At 49.7% G+C, this 24,837-nt stretch overlaps 1 pseudogene; it reads left to right on the plus strand.

The window, feature by feature from the left end:
• Positions 1-4,942: 4,942 nt before the first annotated feature.
• LOC143641134 (protein transport protein Sec61 subunit alpha-like) lies at positions 4,943-15,673 on the plus strand (annotated as a pseudogene).
• The last annotated feature ends 9,164 nt before the right edge of the window (positions 15,674-24,837 follow it).

Here is a 24,837-nt window from a genome sequence, read left to right on the forward strand (position 1 = left end):
CTGGGGTCAGCCGAGTGCAAGAGAAGGGACAGGCCATCAAGGTGTTTGGTTCAGCCAAATGGCATCTTTGTCAAGAACATTTATCGATTTCTAATTTTTGAAGGTGAAAGGAAGGAATGGACTCAGAGGAGGGAGTTCAGGAAAGAGAGAAGCGGGTGGTGACAGTCAGAGGCACCACCCCAAAGGGTTTGGGCACTCGTGTGTAGAGATTCGAGGATGTGTTCCTCAGGGCTGTGTCAATAGCAGTAATATTTATGATCCACCCACAAAACAGCCATTGTGTGGCCCATACATCAAGGGCTTCTTTCCTGGGAGCATTCAATTTTGTGGGCCATGAGGCCTGAGTGACAACTTTAGGAGTGATTATGCGAGGGACTCCAGGTTCTTTTTGACACCATATTTAAGGTGGTGAATCATCAGGACAGCCTGTCTGGAGACAATGTTTTCTGAAAAACCAAAAGACCCATTTGACTGTTGGCAGGTGAACTAGGCTTTTTATCATGGCATGGAGCCGTGGCCATGGGAGCTGCCCATGGGCACTGTGGCTTCCAGAAGCCTTCCACAAGCCTTCCACAAGCCTTCTATTCTTGTTTGGAAATGAATGAGAGTTCCTGCCAACAAATGGCCTTGCCAGTCTCGGTGCTTGCCCTCGGGGGAGAGCCCTTCCCCACATCTGGGGACCAGGAAGATGTCTGTGCTCTTACTAAGACAAGCTGATCAGTTCCTGTCTGACTCACTCTCTGATGAAACTGTGCCTTCAGCAGTTCTCCCTGGGTTGTCCCATCTGCAAAAGGGTCACATGGACTCTGCAGTGTTGTGTTACCAGTTATTGTGAAGGCGAGACACAAGAAAAAACCTACACAAATGCCACATAATGCACGTATGGGAAATGTTAATGCTAATGCTTTTTAGTTTTGCTTAAACAGGGAATACACAAGAGCAGTGGTGGCATTCAGAATGTTTCCTAATGAGTGGCACAGGCTCTGACCAGCTAGAATAGGTGTGACTTGTAAATAATCACAATGATTCTGCCCTTTCCTTGGCCCACCAGCTGCATGCCAGCTTCAAAGCACACTGCAAGTGCCCTCATGCCCCAGGCTTGACTGGCTCACTGCAGAGCCCAGAGAACTCATTTCTAAATTCCAGTGGTCAAAATGGCTTTTTTAAAAAAATCTGCTTTGATTTTTTCTTTTTCCAGAAGGGAATCATGTGTGACTGTCCCTAATATACCCACTAGATGATACTTACATGCCAGGTTTTGGTCACAGATGTGCAGTTCTCCCCTCCTCAGAGGGCTCCAGAACACCTGTGGCCAACTGGCTTTGACTAGTCTCCCCTGAGAGTGAGCAGAGAGGCTCCCTTCTGTCACCCGCCTGGTCCAGCCAGCACCTGGCACCTGGCAGGCTGGAAAGGTACTGCTTCCCTTCTCTACACTACTGCAGGCCCCACAGCTAGATGGACGCCTAGTGGACTTTTCCCCTCAAAAGTCTTTAATATTTTTATTTCTAAGGATTGGTGCTCATTATAAAAATTTTAAGCTACGAATAGAGAAATCAAAATCCCAGCACCCCTAGTATGACTCCCATTCCAAATGGCTCATCTAAGTCAATGCTGGGCAGAGACAGCTGGCTGGACAGAGTTGGGGGTGAACATCACACCCTGTAGGCGTGAGCTCCTGCTCTGCCTGCTAGGATTCCATGAGATGTCAATTCCCCATTCCCTTCTACTTAAGAGTAGCCAAGAAATCGATTGTGAGATTCTTGCACTTCAAAAAGCATCAACCACCACAAGGTACTGATTTTTGATAGAACAAAAACAATCTATATTTTGCCTAGAAAAATCTCAGTTCACGTCCAAAAGAAACACATAGGACAAAAGTGAAGAATAAGAGAAAGTTATTTCAAGAAAATGAAAACAAAAATTAAACAGAAGTAGCTATTCTTATATCACAAAATTTACACCTTAATACCAAGGGATTCTCCTGCCTTAGCCACATGAAGTGCTGGGATTACATGTGTGCACCACCATACCCAGCTGACTTTAGTTTTTAATGCAGTTGGAATTTAATCAAATTATGCAAAAAATCTTTTAATTGTTCAATCATATCCAGTTACCCCAATAACCAAAAGGTTAATTTCTTCTGATTTTAATGTTATTGTTTTGTTATATGAAGCTTTAAAATCAGATTTTTCTTATTTCACCTGATTTATAGGTTAGTGTTATTATCCCTAAATAATCACTGTTATTTACTTATAACATATTTTTATATAAATGCATATTTCTTTAAAGCATAGTATTAAGATGTATAAAGATTAATAAAATCACACTACTACTTCTACTACTAATAATAATAATGTGCAAAAAAATGCAAACATAAAAGAGTAAATAGTATTTGTCAGGAGGGTAGATATTGTCACAGGTAAGAAACCTAAGCCTCTTCAGACCTTTTAATTATTTGATTCTGCACATGCTATATCAATTAGATTTACATATTCATTTAATTTTCAACTCTCAAAGAGTTGTGGTACAAATCTATTTAGTACAGGATAACAAAAATAGAAGACAGTAAGACAGGAAGAAATGTCAGACAGCACAAGTAGTAAACAATAACTCAAATGACACTAGTAAATATTCACCTGTCAAGAACCACCTTAATGGCGTAAATTCTCAAGACATAAAGTTCTATAATAGATAGAACAAAACAAAATCTATATCTTGCCTATAAAAATCTCATTTCACCTCTAAAAAAACACATAGGATAAAAGTGAAGATTAAGAGAAAGATATCTCAAGAAAATGGAAATAAAAATTCGAAGTAACTTTTCTTATATTACAAAAAAATAGACCTTAATACCAAAAGTAAAAATAGAAAAAAAAAAGTCATTATATAATGACAAATGGTTTTAATTAAGCAAGAAACCATCATAAGTATAAATATAAAATTACATAATACTACAACACATAGACATAAGACAGACACTACTTTATCTAAAGGGAGAGAGAGAGAGACTTCAATGCATATTAATAGAGGACTTCTGATAACAGTGTTTGAAAAAATGGATGGATTTTTCATCCAAAACATCAAAAAAGAGACACAGGAATTGGTTAGCAAAGATGTTATGTGTAAAATATATATGCTGTGTTACAAGCAAAATAAATTTGTCTATTAAAAAAAAAAAAGAAATATAAGGACAGCATTCCTCTGGTGAGCAGACACCCAGGAGGTAACAGGCACCCTGTTTCCTATGTTTGGAATATTCAGCAGTTTCTTTCAGAAACTAGCAAGATAACTAATACATGTTCAATACCTAGCTGTTGTGGCAATCCCTTGCATGAGGAAGCTCTTTGCTAGAATCTTATCAGCCTCAACCTTGACTTTAGGAACTTAGCTCCTGGGGGGACTCTCTTTTTAGACAACCACAGTGTTTTGTCAAGCTCTGCTGCACCTAAAGCTGTCCACATAATAGTAACTTTAAACAATGGACTTTAAACAATGGACCTAACATTGCACATTGCAACCTTAATAGGTAACTAACAAAGAAGCTGTATAATGTTGCTAAATCTGTAGCCTAATGGCACAGTGAACAATAATGTAATACTGAATCCAGTGACCTAATGTAACCTACTACTATAAGTAAAGCTGGCAGCTTGGACAAGGAGAATTTCTGCCATTATGTCATTCTGCCTCTGCACCTTGCTTCTGTTTCTTCTTCTTTATTTACACAGGATTTAAAGTACACTGCAGAGCAGATGGACTCAACAGAACTTTAAAAAAAAAAACCAAAACAAGACAAATTCTTCACAACAGTACCAACAACATTCTCCAGAATAGACACTAGGTTAAGTCATAAAACAAACCTTAACAAATTTTAGAAGCTAAAAAATCATTTCAAATATTTTTTTGTTCTGAACACAATGGAATAAAACTGTAAACCTACAAAAGGAGGAACTTCAGAAACATTCTGTGTGTCTGCAAATAGAATGGAAAATTTTAAAAATTCTTAAGAAAAAAAATTATGATAGAAACACAAAATGGAAAACCCTATAGCATAGAGCAGGGGCAATTTAAAGAAGATTAGATCAGTACATACCTACATCAAAAAAGAAAGCAACCAAGATTTCAACTTCAAGGAGGTAGAAAATCAAGAACAAGCCAGACCCAAAACTAGTAGAAAAATAATACTAAACATCAGAGAAGAGCTAAATAAAATAAAGACTAAAATATTATTTTAAAAATATCAACAACAGAAAGTATGTATGTATGTATGTATGTATGTATTTATTTATTTATTCGCTAGGCTTGAACTCAGAAGCAACCACTCACTGAGAGATGTCTTCAGCTCTAGTTTGTTTTTTTATGGAAAGAAAGGGTCTCATAGAGTGGCTCAGTGCCTTATTTTTGCTCAGGCTGGCTTTGAACTTGTCTTCCTCTTGCCTCACCTTGAGGATCTAAACTATTCATGTCAGTGGTTAAGAGCACAGCTTTGCCATTGAACTCACTTAAGCAGAGGGAAGATCATGATATTGTATAATATGAGGATTCCCAGACATGACACCTGCGGACATATTCACATTGGCTTTGTCCGCAGAAAGGGCTCTGCTTGGTGCATGGTTTGGTTTCTCCTCCTTTTGGGGGGAAAGTTCTGCTGGAGTCTGAACCCAGAGCATCATTCATGCTAGGCAAGTGCTTCCCCGTGGAGCTGTGACCCCTCATTGGCCTTTCTTGGTGATCAGAGAAAGGATCTGTGGGACTCCATTTTTATTGACTTACTGGGAAACTTTGAGTCCTCTGATTCTGTCTCTTCTGCAGATCCAGTTGAATGAGAAGGTGCTGTGGGTGGCCATCTCCTTCTTCATCTTCTTAGTCTCCTGTGCTGGTGTTGGAGCATGGGGAAGAGGGGGGACACAAGTGCCAGTCTTTTGGTTTCTGCTTGTTCCCAGATCTTCTATTTGGTATTATGGCCTCAGATTCTGTGAACCCTTTCTACTGGATGTGAGGGATTCTGGCCTCCAACAGAGGGAGGCTCAGACTCACTCTGCCTCTTTTCTACTGGACCAGCACCATTTAGTTGAATGACAGCCTTTCGGTGGAGCTCAGAGGATGGGCAGCTCTGTGGCCTGGAAAGTCTGCATGTGCCATGTCGAATAGCCTGATTAACAGTGCATTCAGCTTGGGCAACACCATCTTCTTCAGAGTTGGGTTTGAATGCAATACAAAACCTGGATGAACAAGATAAGTCTCTGCTTGAGAATTTCTGAAAACTAGAAAAAACTAGAGTGTTTGAAATCCCTGAAATGAGATGGTGAGTCCACCTAGAATATTCTCTAGAACTTTTCGTTGGTTTCTCAGCTATGTCTTTTTCGTATCTACGGGTGAAATATACGGATCAAAACCACGAGTGACAGTGGAGGGTCGATTCTAACCAGTCACTGGTGGGTCTGGAAATGATTTTCTTGTGTATGTTGATGGTACATTTAATGGACATGGTTTAAAAATGGGGTTCCAATGAGGTTCCAGTCACTCAGAATCAGAGCTCATCTGAACATGATGGAAAGGGAAGGTTGATTCCCAACTAGATCCAATTGTGCCAGCCCCATCTGCAGACTCAGAAAATGATTGGAATGTTCTCCAGTTTTATGAACTGATGAAGGACGGGACTCTCTGACCTCTGTCCAGCCAGAATGGATCTGTCCATGGGGATGGGAATGCAGCAGGCTATTGAGGGGTATGTGACTTTCCAAACAGAATGACACGGGGTCTGACAGGCTCAACAGAGGGACTCAGTTGTGTTCTAATCTTTGGTTTTGGGGAGTTATTCTATAATTGCTGTAAGAAACCTGAAGCCCATCCTGTGGAGAAGGGGGTCGCATGCAATTCTGTAGGTTCATTTTATTAAATGACGTCTTGCTTTCCTGGGCTCACAGGGGCTTTGTGGCTGCCCCTTTCCTTATGCACATTCAAGTAGCTGGGTATCTCTGCAATTGTCACCTTGGGCCTCATCATGCACTCTTGGCTAGTGCCAAGATGATTGAAGTGGGTGACACCCCAAAAGACCAAGCCCTCTTCAATGGAGCCAAGAAATATAAGAAAGATCAAGGGTACAGTTCTGATGTCTGGTTGACAATTTGAATTGGCCCTAAAATTAGGAGCATTAAAACAGCCCAGTTTGGCCTGTGTGCTTGGCCTGCCAACCCTGTAGGTGCTCCATGGCCTGTTAATGAGAGAGCACTTCTGGGAGGTGCTGGGTATGGGGGAAGGCCAGGCAGGGCAGGGGAGGGCAGGAATGCCCCAGAGGATAAAATTGAAGGATCAGGGCATGGAGGTCACCCCTTCACCAGCCATGATTTCCATACCTCGTGAAGGAGGTGACATCTACTTCAGAGATGTTATAAGAATTTAATCAAAGCCTGGTGCTGTGGAGTATGCCTGTAATTTCAGCAACTCTGGAGGCTGAGGCAGGAGTATCACCAGTTGGAGGCCAGTCTCAGCAACTTAGTGAGGCCATAAGCAACTCAGTGAGACCCTGTCTGTAAATAAAATTAAAAAATGGCTGGGGAAGGTGCTCAGGGGTGAAGCACCTTTGCTCAGTCCTCAGTACTAAAAAAAAATGATTAAACTGAATAATACTCTCACAGTGCATAGCGCATGGTAGTTATTTAGCAAGTTCTATTTTTTTTTCCTGCATTTAAAAGGATTTAATGAGCAGAACGGTGATCCTCTCAGTCCAGCTCTGCTGTTGATTAGTTTTGTGATGTGGAAGAAATTTAGATAATAGTTCTGCAGTCTCAGTTTCTATGTGCTGTTAAACTAGGTTAAGAATATTGGCCATTTCAAATGATAGGCAGTCCCAATAATGGGGACCAGCCTCAGAGTCAGCCAAGCCTAGCCTCTGTTAACTGGAATGTATTATTTAGAAAACAATGATTACAGTTTTCTACTCTGCCATCTTCCATACAGCATGCCTTAGAGCTCTTAAGTTAGAAGGTTAAATAATTGAGTGAAAAATCCATCTAACTTAAATTTGTGAGTTTCAGACAGAAATCAAGATTGTAGAATATATTTATGTATTAATGTATTAATCATTAATGAATTAAGTAATGCATTATTAAATAATAGTACTTCATTAATTATTCAATGTCTTAAATTAATGAATCATTCTTCTGAAGCACTAATAAGTGGTTTTCTTTTTTTAATTTTTTATTTTGGACATTTTAAAATATACTTGACTTAGTGCAGTGGTGCACTCCTCTAATCCCAGCAGCTCAGGAGGCTGAGGCAGGAGGATTGTGAGTTCAAATCCAGCCTCAGCAACAGCGAGCCCCAAAGCATCTCAGTGAGACCCTGTCTCTAAATAAACCACAAAATAGTCCTGGGGATGGGGCTCAGTGGTTGAGTACCCCTGAGTTCAATCCCTGGTACCAAAAGCAAAACAAACAAAAAAAATTTTGCAGTATTTTTCTAAAGCCCAAATCAGGTGTTTTTTTCTCTTTCTCTCTTTGTTTTTAATATTATTTTTTTGCAAACCTGGAAATGGAAATCAGTGTCTCTACCACTGAGCTACAGACCCAGAAGTTTTCTCCTTACACTTGATAATTTTTAAAAATGTTTTTCCATCTTAAAAATTCAAGATCATTTTTTACAAAAAAGAATTTAGGATGACTGGGCTGAGGTTTAGTAGAGCACTTGCCTACCATCCGCAAGGCCCTGGGCTCAATCCCTAAAGTACAAAAAAACCCAAAGGTGCTTTCACTAGATAGCCTCTGAGTTCTCATGTACTTTGACATGTGACAGTTGGACAATCCTTACCAAGTCCCCGGGTGCAGTGTCAGTATTTGTCATCTGTGTTCCTGTCACACTCTGCTAAGGGTTCTCTTGGGATCCTAGTGTTTGGCATGATTGTTACCATTGGCCAGTCCATAATGGATGTGATGACGGGCATGGATAGGGACGCCTCAAAGATGAGCGCTGTGATCTGCCTGCTGATCACCACTCAGGTGAACCCCCAATTGCACGCCACTTCCTGAGTGACTGCACCATCCCTCTTTCTCATCAGCAGTACTCAGCAAGAGATGGGGCCAGGCCAGGCTCAGGTCTGGGCTCAGGATTAGAGACTGGCCTGAGCAGGGTGAAGCCTCGAGTTGGAGGCTGGACACCGCCCCAAAAGAAATCAATCAAATAAAGACACTGAGCCCATCTACTACGAGAAATATTGAAATCAATAAAGGCATGCTGTCCACTTGCACACCCCAAACAATTAAGAAACAAAAACAAAAAAATGTAGTGGTTGGGGCTAGGACTCGGTGGTAGAGGCTCAACTGTCATGCACGAGGCCTTCGGCTGCATCCTCAGCACCCCATAAAAATTAAATAAAGATGTTGTGTCCATCTCCAACTAAAAAATAAATTTAAAAAAATAAAGAATTGAAAGACCCTGGCTTTTTCTTCTGAATTTCCGTGAGGAAGATTGAGAAGGGTCTCTTATTTGGCCTTCATAGCAGAGAGCCCAGTCATTGAAGATGGAAGGAACCAGAGCCCTGAGGCCAGTAATGCAGAGTCCATTTTATTAATTTATTTATTTCAATTTTGCAGTTCTTTGTGGTGGGCTTGATCGTCCTCATTTTGGATGACCTTCTTTAGAAAGGGTACAGCCTGGGCTTTGGCTTCTCCCTCTCCATTTCAAGCAACATCTGTGAAACCATCCTGGGAAAGACCTTCAACCCCACCACCATCAACACCAACCAAGGTAATGGCCCTGCCTCCTGTGGGGCACTTCTGCAGGAAGCTTTCATACATGCAGAGTATTTCTCTGGGGGAAAATGTCTGTTTCAGAAACATGTCTTCTGAATTTTTAGTGTGCAAAGTTTTAAAAATATAGCTGAGTGCAGAGGCTCAAGTCTGTCATCACAGCAGCTCAGGAGGCAGAGGCAAAAGGATCACAAGTTGGAGGCCAGCCTCAGCAACTTAGTGAGGCCCTAAGAAACTCAGTGAGACACTGTCTCTAAATAAAATAAAAAGGGCTGGGAAAAGGGCTCAGAGGTTAAGTGGTCCTGGGTTAAATTCCTGTACAAAATAATAATAATAATGATAATAATAATAATAATAACACCTCTTATAAAAATATTTCAAAGACAGTCAACTTGCCCCAGAGTAATCCTGCCTCATATTTCTTAGCAGGAACCTGCACTGCAAAGATAAAGAAGTGTTGATTTTAGCCAATTGTCTTTTGGTGGACATTTCAGTCCTTTCTCAGTCACAGGTAGCATCGAAGTGAATATCCTTGGGCAATCATCTGCACATATTGTAGCAGTTGTTCTTAGTGAATAAGATTTTAAAAGGGAAATTGCTACACCAAACCACTTGTTCAGGCAAGGAGCAGTTAGTTCGATGATTACAAGTTCAAGGACAGCCTTGGCAAATAAGTGAGACCCTGTGTCAAAAAAGGCTGGGGTAGAATGACTGTTCCTGGGTTCAATCCGCAGTACTGCCAATTTGGGGTGGAAGGCACTAGGGATTGAACTCAGGGACAGTTAACCCCTGAGTCCCGTCCCCAACCCTCTTTTGCATTTCTCAGAGACAGGGTCTTGCTGAGTTGCTTAGAGCCCCAATTTGGCTGAGGTTAGCCGTTGATTTGCAATTCTCCTGCTTTAGCCTCCAGAGCCACTGTGATTACAGGCATGCACCATGATACCTGGCTTACAAGTCTTAATAAAATAAAAACTGCAAAACATGTGAGACTTCTTAGGAGAGGGGAAATTGACTTTTTTTCTTTTCTTTTTCTTTTGGCCTCTGAACCCTGAATCTGTTATTTGCTCGGAAGTCTCTCTCATGGAAAATATTTGTGTGCATTTGTGTGTTTTCTTGGAATTGACTGTGGAGCTTATTCTTGGCCTCCAGTGCCATGTCATCAAATTGAGAAAACTGCAGACAGGTCTCTGCAGGGTGCCTGAGGGATCCTATGGGAAGGAGGGTTGGGGACACTTACAGAAGAGTAGGCAAAGGGACACCAGACTCTTCCTACAATTTCAGAAAATCTAAGGTGAATTGAGGATCTGGGGGTGCAAAGCAGATGGGCCCCAGCCGTGGATGTGGGGGCAAAAGCTGGGTAGGAGTCCGAGTGTCAGCCAACACCTCCTGGCTTTGGGGGGGGGCTGCACTCGAAAGGAGCGGGAGCAGTGTTGGCCACAGGGGGCCAGTCAGCAAAGGCTTGGGCTGCGGCAGCCAGCCAAAGGATCACTTTGCTCTGGAGCAGGATAGTGAGTGAGGGTACAGCTTTGAAGGAATGATTTGCTGTTCCTGAGAGACAGGCTGAGAAAATGGCTGGGGAAGTGGCACAGCCATCCAGCCTGAGCCAGCCAGTGTGACATCAGAGTGAGGGCCTTAGGACTTAGTGAGAGATGAAGGCCACAGACAACCGAGACATGGAGGTGGCTGCCCTTGGCCAACTCTTGAAACTGGCTGGGGCAGAGGCACTACCTGGGGGGATTTGAGTGGTGCTGTAAGGAGCCCAAATGGTGGAGCCATGGGGACACCCCCAGGATGGGCAAGAAGAGGATGGAGCAGGCACAGGTAGCTTGCAGCTGGAAGGGCCACCTTTTCCCAGGAGTGCCACCACGGCTCAGCTTGCAACCTGGAAAGTGGGGTGTGGAAGGGCCCCTAGGATGGAGAGCACAGCTGGTCCTTCTTCACTGAGGTGGGGGACAGTCCAGGCTGGGAGGGAGGTGGTCAGTACAGACGCCACATGACTCTCGCCCCCAGGGCAACACTAGCACATTAAATTAATCCAGTTCACAGAGATTAGCAGGTAGTGATTTGCATGAAATGACCATGTTAAACATTCAGAAGGCTCCTAAGGCCCTCACCCTGACTTTGCTGTGACCCACCTTTCATTCCTGACACTTGTCAGGCAGGTGATGTTAAGCACCAGGAGCTTCTGTGGGTGCTAAGAATACAAAGGGAGATAACATAAGACATGGGAGCGTCAGTGTCATCCCAGGGTCCCGGGTCAGAGTAGAGCAGAGAAGGAAGATGGGGTGACTGGGGAAGAGTGTTATGGGCCCATCTAGAAAACCCAGCAGGTGCAAAGGCCCTGGGGCAGAGATGAGCTGGTGTGTTTGAGGGTTGGAGCAAGTTAGGGGAGTTCAGAGAGGTCATTGGTAGCAAGAACAGTCAGGAAAAGTCCCTGCTTTCTCTCCCCTGGGTTCACTTCCTCCTTTACAAAATGCTCAAGCTTTAATGTCTCCAGATTCTTGACCACAGGGACATCAGCTGTTGATCCACACAGCCAGAGGTGGCAGGGAGAGGGGCTGTCAGAAGACCACCATGGGGATGCCAGGGGCCAGGGAAAGCTAGGATAGTGTTTCTGTCACAGACATCCCGTCCATGTGGTCTTCAGGACAGATGGCCCATCTGAGTGGCCATCCAGAAGGTGATGCAAGTCCTGCAGTCCCAACTCTGAGGTGACAGGAAAATGCTGTCCCAGGGAGAGACTGGGACATCTTAGTCCCCAGCCATTAGCCACTCTGCCCACAGATGCCATGTCTAGGGAAGCACTGGCATCAGGGGCCATGGTGACAGTGTTTCCCACTGTCCTTTTGTTCTAAAGTCATTCTCACACAATTTCTGAATTGCTTGGACCTTGTCGCCCTCTGCTGCAGTGTCCTGGGATGATCTGTTGCCTGTTCCTCAGGCCAGGCTCCTTTCTACCTGTTGCTGAGGCTGAGGCAGGAGGATCTCAACTTGGAGGTCAGGCTCAGCAACAGCAAGGCCTCAGCAACTCAGTGAGATGCTGTCTGTGAATGAAATACAAATAGGCTGGAATTGGGGTTCAGTGGCCGAGGGCCCGTGGGTTCCATCCCTGATGCCAAAAAAAAAATCCAAACAGTGACCCCATGACTGTGGTGCCGTGAGTCTACCAGTTGAGTCTCCTGGCTGATTCTGTTCTCCTGACTCTGCTTTGGCCAGGAGGAGGCCTAAAACCCAGTGGGGTTCACCCCTTTGTTCTTCCCTTCACATTTGGGTTCTTCTCTGCCAACAGGTATGGAATTGGAGCGCGCCATCATTGCACTATTTCATCTCTGTGCCACGTGCACAGATAAAGTCCAAGCAATTAGTGAGGCTTTCTCCTGCCAGAATCTCCCTGACCTCATGAACCTCATCGCCTCCATCTTTGTCATTGCTGTGGTCATCCATTTCCAGGTGTGTCCAACGTGAGCCCAAGAAGTCTGCAATTATTTTTCTTTTTTTTTTTTTTTGGTACCAGGGATGGAACCCAGGGGCACTGAACCCCTGAGCCCCATCCCCAGACCTTTTTATATTTTATTTAGAGTCAGAGTCTTGCTGAGTTGCTGAGGCTGGCCTCCAAATTGTAGTCCTCCTACCTCAGCCTCCAGAGCTGCTGATGATGACAGGCCTGCACCACTGTCTCTGGCTTCAGCATAATTGTTTTTTTCTTTTTTTTTTTCTGTTTAGATATGAATGGCCATTGAGTACATTTTGAAACCAGTTTTTCTGGTCTTTTTTCTGTGTGTGCCCCACACAGTGGTTGTGAGGGAAGCGGCAGGTGCTCTCCAGCAGTGTCAGAAGTCGGGTCCCCAGAGCTGTTGCCACTTCTTGTACCTCTGGACCATAGGGGACAGCAAGGCAGTGAAGAGTGCCCTGTTCTGTGTCCTCAGGGCTTCCAGATGGACCTGCCCATCAAGACTGCACACTACCAGGGGCAGTACCACACCTACCCCGTTTAGCTCTTCTTCACCTCCAATGTCCCGATTGTCCTGCAGTCCGCCCTGGTCCCCACCTCTACATCATCTCCCAGATCCTGTCGGCTCGCTTCAGCGGGCACCTGCTCATCAGTCTGTTGGGCACCTGGTCTGTCAGTCAGATGTTCCCAAGGAGGCTCTCCTGGCCACAGAGTGGGTGTTGTTGCTCCGCATCTGTGTGTCTTGCTCCTGACCAAGTGTCTCACCCACAGATCTCCTCCCCTGTGTCCTTTCCCAAATTCTGTGCAGGAAGCTTTTTGTAACAAGGACTGAACCCAGGGTCCCTTGACTTCTGAGCCCTGTTCCACCCCTATTTAGACTCAGGGTCTCACTGAGCTGCTTAGGGCCTTCAACTTTCCATCCTCCTGCCTCAGCCTCCTGAGCTGTGGGGTGACAGGAGTGTGTCATTGTGCCCGGCTGCAATCACAGTCTTTGATCTGCTCTGGGTTCATCTTGAAGCTCAGGTACAGTAGACGCAGCGTCCCAGACCTTCTGTTCCTTCTTCCAAGGACACGTCTTCTGGAGGCCCCGCCTGCACCTATGCAGTTTGTGGCCTGTGTTACTACCTATCTCTGCTGGAGTCCTTTGGCTCCGTGTTGGAGGACCCTGTCCATGTGGTAGTGTACCTCATGTTCATGCTGGGATCTTTGCCTTCTTCTCTAAGATCTGGGTCGAGGTCTTGAGCTCATCTGCCAAGAATGTAAGTATGAACGAACGTTCTTAAAGTGGCATTCGGCTTGTTGCTTTGTCACAGTGGTGGTTTGTGACATGCAGATGGACCACCCACCTTGGTGAAACAGTTCAGAGCGTTAAGGACAGATGGATGGAGCTCAGCCATCAGCAGCAGGTCTGAGAACCTGAAGCCAGAGTGGAAAATCACACATTGTCTGGTCTCCTTATGGCACCTTGTTGGTCCAGGGACACTTAACCTCTGAGCCCTTGTTAGATTTCATCTGGAGACAGGGTCTTGCTGAACTGCTCAGGGCCTTGCTAAGTGGCTGAGGCTGGCCTTCAAATTGCGATCCTCCTGCCTCAGCCTCCCAAGCTGCTGGATTGACAGGGGTGCATCCCAGGATTTTGGGCATTTTTAAAATCTTTGTAAAGATGTAGAGCTGCAGAAAGAGCCCTTTAAGTGTCCAGCATCTTGAGACCTTTCCCTCTGAAACCACCTCTGAACATATCCTCTGCTCTGTGCATCATGCAGGTGGTCAAGCAGCTGAAGGAGCAGCAGATGGTGATGTGGGGCCACCGGGAGACATCCATGGTGCATGAGCTCAACCAGTGAGTGCAGTACCCACCCCCAGTCAGCAGGTGCGGCTACCGGGCCTCGAGCACCAGTGGACCGTGTGGTCTCCAGTGTCCATGTGTCTCATTCTCAGATCACAGGGTAGGCAAGGTCCCTGTGTCATTGGATATTTATGAACCTGCTAAATACTGGATGCTGGGGACATGGAATAAGATGTCTAGCGCCCTCAGCAGGGAGCCAGGTGCATGCAGCCTAGTGACCCAGCATGGGGCTCTGTAGGGATGGTGTTGGCAGCAGGGGACCCTCACCTCTTCTCATGCTAGTGGGATGCTGCCCTAGGCATCCAGGAGCAGTGCCCAGGCTCTGAGCACAGAGTGGGGCTCCAGATGGATCTGAGCTGAAGCGCCAGGCTCTCTGAGGCATTCCTGGAGGCCAAGGCACGAGGATGGCAAGGTGGAGGCCAACCTCAGGAACTCAGTGAGGCCCTGAGTAACTCAGTGAGACCCTCTCTCTAAATATAATACAAAAAAGAGCTGGAGACAGGGCTCAGGGTTGGGGAACCCCTGGGTTAAATCCCCAAGACCGAAAAAAGACAGATGTTGGATGTGGCTGAGAGGCCAGCAGAGCCGTAGAGGGATGGTGGTGTTTGAAGCAGGGAGGTCAGTTCCAGCAGACAAGGCCACAGCAGAGAGGAGGCCAGAGACTAGATGTGCCAGGGTGGCCATCACCTTGGGGTGGAGAGAATGGAGGGTGGGGGAGGCCCCAGGGCACAGGTGTTTGGGGCAGAAGGAGTGCCCGTTGCAGCTGCACCTCATCCTGGATTGAAGGCTGCCCCCAACCTCCCTGGTGCCCTCTGCCATTTTCGCAGCTCTTCCTCTGCCACTCGGCAGCAGCCACCATGAAAAGGGCTGTGTCTACAAAGTCAGGTGGCAGCCCAGGTTCTCCTGTGGGTTCTCAATTGGTGACCTTTCCTGAAAGAATCAACCATGGGAAAAGCCACAGTTGCAAATTTTTGGTTGCTTATGAGTCCTTGGTAGGGACAGTGGCCATTTCGATAGACATCATCAGCATTTGGGTCTCATAACCAGCCCTCCAGCCCCCTTACTGAGGATCAGACTCAGGGTCACTTGACCCCTAAGCTATGTCCCCAGATCTTTTTATTTTTTATTTAGAGACAGGGTCTCGCTAAGCTGCTTAGGGCCTTGTAAAGCAGCTGAGGGTGGCCTCCACCTTGTGATCTTCCTGCCTCAGCCTCCTGAGTTACTGGGGTGACAGGTATGGACCACTGTGTTCAGCAGCCTTTCAGTTTGGACTAGTCACAGTCCCCTAACAGGGACTAGGTCCCATAGCATTAGTGGGGTGTTAGCAGAGGATACTTAAGGGAGGTGGTGGGGCCTCCTGAGGTTCTGGTCTCAGTCAAGGGCAAGACTGGTGGCCAGGTTGGAGGCTCTGTGGTGGCCTGGGGCTGACCACCTGCCCTCCCCCAGGTACATCCCCATGGCAGCGGCCTCTGGGGGCCTGTGTCTTGGGGCCTCTCAGTCCTGGCTGCCTTCCTGGGCACCATCGGCTTGGGGACGGGGATCCTGTTGGCAGTCACCAACATCTCCCAGTCCTTTGAGATTTTCATCAAGGAGCCAAGTGAGTTGGGAAGCATGGGCACCCTGCTCTTCTGAGAGCCATGCCTATCCAAGGACCTGGGACGACACTGGGCAGTGCCTCAGAAGGCAGTGGTGGCCGGGGGCAGTGGTGCTGTGTCATGTGGGGACCTTGTCGTCTGGCTGATGTCTGCCCCTCCTCTTCACCATGGGGCAGCCACCCTCAGCAGGGCTCCTCTCCTTCTTCTAGCATTGGCAGCTGCAGCCTTGACAGGGATGGGGAGCACTGTCCCCATTTTCTGTCTGACTTTGGTTTTGGCCTCCCCTCCCACCCTCAGTGATGTGTGCAACCACCGTGGTGTCTCTGGTCTCCATGGTGGCTTTTTGACTGGGTTGGAAGCACAAAATCTCTGTGTGTGGCCTTAGGATGGTCGGCCGTCGGCTCTCACCTCCTCTGGGGAAATGGACAGCATCACCAGCATGTCCTCAGCATCACTAGCAGTGGCACTCTCTTGGTGCAGACTGTTGCCGTGGGGGGCATTGGATCCCCTGGGCTCAGGATAAAACAGCTCCCTGCCCAGCACTGAGCAGCTGCTCTTCCACCAAGTGTCCAGATGAGCCTTATGCTGGGACAGAGCCAGGACCGCCATCCCTGCCACCTCACGGCCAACTTGTGGCCAGGCAGCTTTGTCCTCATCTGGGGGAGGCCTGGGGTTGCCACCTCCACCCTTGCATGGCCGAGCTCGTTGCCCTCAGGGGACCACCCTGCCAAGTCCAATTGTCCAAACTCCAGTCAGCCTTGGTGGATCCTCACTGCGCAGCTGCCCCTGCGTCCCTGGGAAGGGATGTCTTTTTTTTCTCCCTGTGTTTCTAGAATGTTCTGACTGTACTTAGGGACCAAATGCTAGTAAAGGGACAGTGGGATGCCACCAGCTCTCTCGGCCTCCACCACATTCAGACTCCACCGCACTCAGAGGCCAGGAGGGGAGGTTCAGGCTCAGGGCCTGAGCTCAAAGTCAGGGACTCGGGGTCCATGGGAAGATACTCTGGTGTCTGAGACAGAAAGACAATGTTGTCTGAAGTGACAGGTGACATAGACATGAAGCTGGTGAACTTTCCAGAGTTCTCAGATGCCCCTCTCAGACTCAGCTGCAGGCTTCCTCGGGAGGGTGCCCCAATTCTGCACGGGCCCTTTCATGGCTCAGTAGGGGTGGCACACTGTACCTAGAGACCTGGGTCAAGAACCAGAGGGGCCCTTGACCCACCCAGGTCCCAGCACCTTCTCCCATGTGGCCTTGGCTAGACCTAGTCCCCAGCAGGGCAGCCCCACCACCAGCCATCTCCCAGCCCATGGAGGCCACCGCCATACCTCTCCTGCTCCTATTAGAGGGCAGGGCCCCCCAGGCCACCACTGGGGACTTCATGGCCTCTGGAAGGCAGGCCCAGTCCCTGGCTCTCGGGCTGTGGCTGGAGAGTGCCAGACTTCAGAGGAGTTTGTGGTCCTGCTGGCCCCATGTGGCCTGGGCTCTCAGCCCATGGGCAGTGATCACAGAGGGTGGGTGGGAAGGGGCTGACCCAGCTTCCAGGGCACAATCACTGTGGATGCCAAAATGGCATAACTGACATACGGTGGTTAAAAGATAAATAAAGGCAACTTTTTACAAACTGCTTGTTCACGGTCTTGTTTCCACTCAACCTCATCCCCAGAGACATGCTGCCCTGCAGCCTGGTCTTCCTCCTGCTGGGAGCATCCCCTTGTGCACACGCCTGTGTCCAAATGACTCGGGAGGCTGAGGCAGGAGGATCATGAGTTGGAGTCCAGCCTGAACAATTTAGTGAAGCCCTCAGCAACTCATGAGACCCTGTGTCTAAATATAAAAAGGGCAGGGGTTAGCCTCCATGGTCCCGCAGTCCTGGGGTTCAGTCCATGATACAAGAAAAAACCAAAACCCCAAGTCAGAAACCTCCTGCCTTGGGAAGCACTGGGCCTTTTCTCTGTGCTCTGGGGACTTGGGGCTGTGCCTGGGGCCACTGCAAATATGCCTCACAGCAGAGCAGTTGGAGCCCATTTTCAGGTAACCTCTGTGTGGGGGGTGGGGGGTGGACTGAGGATCAGGCCCTGCCTTCAAACACCCCCTAGTGTCTGCTGCCATCTTCAGTAGCCAAGTGACTCTTCCCCCCTGGTGCAGACTCTGCTCACCGCTTCCTCCATATGGTCCCTGCTCAACCATGGAGCCCCTGAGGAAGCAGCTGGTCCCCATTTTACAGGTGAAAAAAGTAAGGCCCAGGGCAGTAGGAGGCCAGGAGGCAACTGGGAGGCCAAGATCCAGGCTCTGCCTACCCCAGGCCCTTGCCTGCAGGGACCTGCTTGAGGTCAGAAATGAGGGGTCCTGGTGGCATCAGCTGCCACCCCTGGCTCCTAACCCCTGGGTTTCCTTCCCACCACTCCCTCCACCGCTGATCCCCACCTGCACTCTGGCCTGGCCTGATCCTCACATGCATAATACCCATGAGCCTCCAGTTTCAGCTTCCAGGTGGGTGGCCAAGTGAAGCGCACAGCTTCCTGATGAGGGCTGGTGCCTGAGTATGTAGCACCATCCAAGGGCTGTCGTCCAAGGGCCGTCAAACACCGGCCTGAGCTTCAGCATCCACCACACCCACCAATGCGTCTTCCTGGAGGCTCCCAGGGGTACCCTAACTATGCCAGCACCCACCTACTCCTTGCCCCAAAACTTCTGGGGCCATATCACCCATCTGTCCTTTCTAGAAGCATTACAGCCTGGATGAGAAGCAAATAGACCAGAATCAGGAAAGGTCTAGCAGTTTCCATGAAGCCAGAACAGGTGCATGCCTGTAGGGCATGACTTGCTGCCTGCTTCCCATCTTGGGGCCACACATGTGGCTGGAATGACGCCTGGCACAGCCAGGAGGCGGTGCTGTGTGTGGTGACGGAAAAAACATACCACCTCCAGGAAGGTCCAGGACTCTTTCGCCCTCATGGACAGCTCGTGCCTTCTCTTACAGACCATGGGATGGGTGGACATGTGAACTCACTCCACCCTTCTGACCTTTATCCTGATTGGCTCCTGTGTGGTATATTAGCTGTGTGTACTTCCTCAATAAATAAGATTCTGCTTTGACTGGTCTCCCTGGAGTGACTGATTGTCCTCCAGTGAGGGAAGGCTGGGTGTGGGCAGGCAGTGGACCTTTGCCTCTCTTGGCTTGTCCTAGTCAGGGCATGTTTTCCCCATTTCTCCCACAGGTTAGGAGAAAACCCTGACACATGCCCTCTCTGCTCAATTCTGAAAAGAATCGTGCCTACAAGGACTTGGTCAAGAGCCTTCATAACCCCAGCCCCATGGTGCACACCTTTAATCCCAGTAATTTAGGAGGCTGAGGAAGGAGGATTGCAAGTTCAAGGCCAGCTTCAGCAACTTAGAAAAACCCTGTCTCAAAAAAAAAAAAAGGGCTGGGATGTGGCTCTGTGATCGGCTACTCCTGGCTAAATCTCCAGTCCCTACAAATTAAAAAGAATGTGCTGAACACTGGGTGACAGCATGTATCCTGAAGTCTTTGGGGACCAAGGAATTGCGTGTGCAGTTCCAAAAAGCAGGACACTGGAAGTGGCATGGACAGCGCAGAGGTTGATGGGATGACAGGAACGCCTAATGGCGGGTCTCAGGCTCAATGGCTATTCTTCAGCCGTGCACTTGATAAGTCTCAAAGTCAATGTCAGACAGACACCTTGATCTGGTTTGGGGGTCTCCAGAGAGGAGGCCTGGGGAGCTTTTGGTCAGGGACCAGAGGCCGAGGGTGAGCACAGCAGGGCAACTTCCACTGAGAATCCTTTCTGTGCCTTCCTGGGTTGTGGTCCCAGGGACTGAACCCAGGGTAGCCTCCCTGACAACCATTCCAGCTCTTTAGAGACAGGGCCTCGCTGAGTTGCTGAGGCTGGCCTCCACCTGGCGAGCCTCCTGCCTCAGCCTCCTGAGGCACTGGAATGACAGACACACCCCACCGGCACCAAGCTCCTTTTGACGTTCCAAGCGTCCCCCTCCCCTATGCCATTGAACATCTACCAGGTATGTTGGCTTCCCAGAGGGCTCCCCCACAGGCACCTCCCCAGGCTCCGCTCCTATCCTGATGGGGAGCAGGTGGCAAAGGAACTGGGGCGAGTGTGGCCACGCCCCAGGGGCGGGGAGTGGGCTGCCCAGGAGTGGCGGGGGAAGTGGCCATGGGGGGGTGGGCGGTGCAGGAACCGGGGCGTGGCTACGCTCCGGGGGCGGGGTGTGGCCGGGGCGTGGGCGGTGCAGAAGGGAGTGTGGAGTGGTCACGCCTCTGGGGAGGGGCGTGGGCGGAGCCAGGACCCCACTGTGCAAGTGCTTCCCCGGAACTGCAGCCTCCTGGTTGCCGTCCAAGCTTTGCTTTGAGGCACTGATGGAGCCCCCGGGAACTGCGAGGAGGCGACATCGCATCTCTGCTGCAAGTTTCCTGAGGCCCACACAGCCGGGCCAAGGTCCACACCTCCTCCCTGCTTGCAGCTGGGCTCCTCTATGGAGGGCGCGGTTGTCACCCACCCGGTGGCCGGCGCTGCCACTGCGGGTCTCCACAGACCTCCGTGGCCCCCGGCCGGTTGCGCTGGGTTCTGGTCGAACGCTGAGTCACTGGTTTGCAGGGACGCTGCCCAGGGGACAGGTCACCTCAGGGGTCACCCGGTCCCCTGGAGGAATGCATCGGAGTTGGGTGGGATGCACCGGAGCCCGGGGCCCCTGGCAGCTTGTTGCCACCGCCACCGCATCCTGAGTGTGACAAGTTCCCTCTTAAGGTGAAGACTGCAGGCGGTAGGTGGCCAGAGCTGCCCCTAGGCTGTCAAGTGAGGGTCTGGTGGGTGTGGGATTCACCCCTGGGGTTGGGACCGAACTGAACCCAGGGGCGCTGGCCACTGCTCCACGTCCCAGCCCTTTTGGACTTTTAACACAGGGTCTTGCTAAGTTCAGAGGCTGGCCTCAAATTTGCCGTCCTCTAGCCACAGCCTCCAGCCTGTGATGACAGGCGCCCGTCTAGGACCTGGGGTTCTCCAATGGCTGGGACAGTCGGGAAAGGGGTCCGCAAAGGACAATTATGGTGGCCCTAGAGGCTGAATCTGTTACAGGCAGGGGTGGGGGTCAGGAAGCCTGCCTGGTTGTCATTGTGCTCCTGCTCCCAACCCTGCTGAAGTCCCTCTGGTCCTTGGGTGAGCCTGATGTGGGAGCTGAGTCCTAGGGGTCCCCCTGCACTTCTGCAGGCCCCCATCTGCCCTGCGTCCCCTGTGTCCCGCACCCTGCGATTTCCCTCCTCGAGGCAGCTGGTGTCCCCATTAATCACATGAGGCTGAAAGCACAGACCTGCAAGCAGGTGGCATGATGGTGACGGCGACAGCAGGTGACAGAGCGGACAATCTGTGGGTGCACATTGGCTCATCTTATCGCCCCTTATCTTATTGGCCCATCTTACAAATAGGAAAACTGAGGCTCAAGGACAGAAAGGAGCCCCGCTGGGTGACAAATACCTGTCATCCAGTCATTTTGGGAGTTTGAGGGGGAAGGATTGAAAGTTGGAGGCCAGCCTCAGCAACTTAGAGAAGTATTGAGCAACTCAGTGAGACCTTGGCTCTAAATAAATATATGAAGGGTTGGGGACAGAGGTCAGTGGGTAAGGGGACTTTGGGTTCAGTGCGTGGTGTCAAGAAAAAAGCCCCTCCTGTCCTGGGTTCTAACTCTCACAGGGGCCCCTGAGAGCCTGCAGGAACCTGGGATTGATGGGCCACCCAATCCTGCACTGTGAGGCACCCCAGAGCCTGGGCCCAGCTGTGACCAATTCAAACACTTCAGGGGACCAGCCCCCTGACTTCACCTAAACATCACAACCATTTTTCAGGCTAGAGCTGAAATGGTGCAAAAAAAGGCGGGTGCTGTCATGGCCGCTAGGTGGCGTGTCAGAGCAATAAGATATGACAAATTCCCTGCTTCTGCTTGGGCTGTGTCCTGCTCATAATGGAGGGAGACCTCCCCCCCCCCCCACGGTGGGCGAGGGGTCCCTTCGAAAAACTGCCTCTGGGAGATGAATGTGACCATCAGGCCCGGTGGCCGGGGAGTCAGAGTAGATCCAGGCCACCCAACCTGCCCACCCAGGGCCACCTCTGCCCAGATCCAGCTTGCCACCTCCCCGACACCTGAGGAGAAGGAATGAGAAGACTACACACCTCTCTGGTCACGAGGGCACCTCTGTACCAACCCACAGCTTGGGCCTGCTGTCGCTGCGGCCTCTGGTCTCTTCCTGGAAAAGGTTGGGGCCTGGGTCAGAGGAGGGACTGCGGCAAAACCTGTTCTTAGAGGTCAGATTTGAAGACATGCAGTGACCTCCAAATACCCAGGACTCAAGTGAGGCCAGTTACACGCACCAAGGGAGGAGGTGCAGCCCAGGGCACTCTGGGCTCTCATGGCCAGTAGGCTTCCATCTTTTTCAGGGGGTATCAGGAATTGAACCCAGGGTTACTCAACTTTGAGCACCATCTCCAGCCCTATTTTATGTTATATTTAGAGACAAGGTCTCGCTGAGTTGCTTAGGGCCTGGCTAAATTGTTGAGGCTGGCCTCCAATTGCAATCCTCCTGCCTCAACCTCCAGAGCTGCTGGGATGACAGGCCGGCTACACTGCACACGCCTTCTTGGAACTTTTGATTACCATGTGAGGCCCTGGGTTTCATGCCCAGTGCTACAAGGGGGGACATGCTTAAAATTTTAGAATAGTTTTAGATATGCAGAGCAGTGTGATGGTGGCAGTGCGTTCCTGTGTGTCACCCATCATCTTTTGTAGTTGGCACCCAGTCACCACCTGCACCCTCTGCCTTCCGTTTTACCTGATGCCCTTTTTTCTGTCCTAAAATCCCAGCCAGGGGCCTTATTGTCCCATCTCTAGAGGCTTCTCTGGGCTGTGACCTTTTCTTCAATGGCCTTTGTCTTTGGTGACCTCAACAGTTTGGGGGAGGACTGGTAGGGTGCTCTGCTTGTGTCCCTCAGCTGAGCTCATGACCTGACCGGGACCTTGAGTATGGGAAGTCCACCATACCCTTGTGTCTGCCGAGGCGCTTGCTGTTGAAGCATCCAGTTGGCATTGACAGCCACCTCCTAGCTGGGTTGAGGGGATGCTTCAGACCCACATGGTCCCTCCTCTCCTATCCACCTGTGGAGGGCAGCGTCATGTGCTCAGTGTCCTGGGCTGCACATTTACTTCATTGACTTGGAACCCACAGGTGGCCGAGCCCAGCCCCCTGTGTTGACCAAGTTCCTTTGATGTCAGTGTGAGTCTAGTCACTGTGCACTGGGTGACAACCCAGAACGACCCTCTCTGGTTGCTCAGGCTGGTCCAGCTGGGCCTTTGAGAGCCTTCTGTTGACTCCTGGTCCTTTCAGTGTTTCCCTATCATTGACCATCTCAGGGCTAGAGAACCACTGAGTGAGAGGGAGGGGGCAGCCCCTGCAGCTGGCCATTCCAGAAGGTTCCTTCTCAATAGGCTGAATACAGTGTGTATGAGCACACAGAGGCATCCCCCACATGGGCAGGACCTTAGCTGCCAGGATGTGGGACATGGGATGGAGTGGATGAGGAGATTGTGGGTAGAGGTGGACGTGAAGCTCAGGATTCAGCCTGGCCCCCACTGTACCCTGAAACAAGTGAGCTTGACCTGAGAGAAATCCCAAAAGCACACAGTGGGGGACACAGAGGCAACCTTCCTGGGGACAGTGCCCAGAACCCACACCTTTGGCCTTGAGCCATGTTGAAAGAAATATATATATATAACAATAGTAGATAATTAAGATATGGCAAACTGGGTACCATGGCACACACCTGTCATCCCAGTGGCTTGGGAGCCTGAGGCAGGAGGATCACAGTTTGGAGGCCAGCCTCTGCAACTCAGCAAGACCTTGAGCAACTCAGTGAGACCCTGTCTCTGAAAAAAAAATGTCCTTGGGTTTAATCCCAGTTATTTCTTGCCCCTAAAAAGAAAGTTTTAAAGAGGGAGAGAGAGGGAGGGAGGGAGATGGAGGGGGAGGAGGAGGAGAGGGGGAGGTGGGAGGGGTGGTGTCATCCAAATAACATTTAAGATTTTATTTAAGAACACCTCAGCAGAGGGAGGATTCCACCAAAGCAATCCCAAAAGTTAGAATTTAAAACAAATAAAAAGCTCTTCAGACAGAACTAACCACACTGCAGAGCTCATGGGAGAAGGGAAGCCAAGCCCAGGCTGTGTGTGCTGTCTTCGTGGGGACGCAGTCTCCATGGAGTGCAACCTGGGTCCCTTCGTGGACTTGTCCTGCTGGTCATCCAGGATCTTGGTTGAGGATTTGGCATCATGAACAGCTGGATGTTCTCCTCCATGGGCTCTCGCTGGATGCTGTCCTTCCCATTGATCTTGGCCAGCAGGTTGGCTGGAGTCAGCTGCTGCACCAAGGACCTGCAGTGGACAGTTGGGCCAGGAGTCCAGCTGGTCCCAAAGTTCCCCCCACAGGTCCACGGGTGGCAGGACTCTGCCAGCTGGACCCCCTCCAGGCTCTGACTGGTTGTTGTGGAACCAGCAAAGGACAGAGTTTCCATGACTGGGAACATCACAGTCACAGCCCCATCATGGAGGCCACCAGTGTAACATAAGTTTTGGTCTTCACATCTTCACCCTATTCTAGAAATTACTCAAGCCAGGCACAGTGGCTTCCCAAGGGCTCTGGAGTCTGAGGCAGAAGGATGGCAAGTTGGAGGCCAGCCTCAGCAACTTAGCAAGGTCCTGAGCAACTCAGTGAGATCCTATCTCTAAATAAAATGCAAAAGAGGGCTGGGGACAGGGCTCAGTGGTTTGGTGCCTGCCTAGCACTTGCTCCTCAGCCCCATGTCAAAATAAATTAACAAAATCAAGGCCCCGTGTTTCTCCAGCTCAGAGAGGTTAAAAGTCAGTGAAGCCACCACCCAGCCATGATGGCTTCAGCTGTAGGCTCAGCTGGACCCCAAGGACACATGGGGGGTGAGGAAATGGGTCCCAGGGCCTCACAGACTGTTGGGGACATACTTCCTGGTCTGGAGAGCCCCAGGTCCTCGTGCATCTGAACAGAAGCCAGGGGCCGGGGAGGGGCGAGGCTGGCAAGACCCCAAGAGAGACCAGGCTCTGGCTCTGTCCATCTCCTGTCCCAGAGGACTGTGGCAGAGTTAGTGACTT

This window comes from Callospermophilus lateralis, unplaced genomic scaffold, assembly GCF_048772815.1.
Source record: "Callospermophilus lateralis isolate mCalLat2 unplaced genomic scaffold, mCalLat2.hap1 Scaffold_86, whole genome shotgun sequence".
NCBI lineage: Eukaryota > Metazoa > Chordata > Mammalia > Rodentia > Sciuridae > Callospermophilus > Callospermophilus lateralis.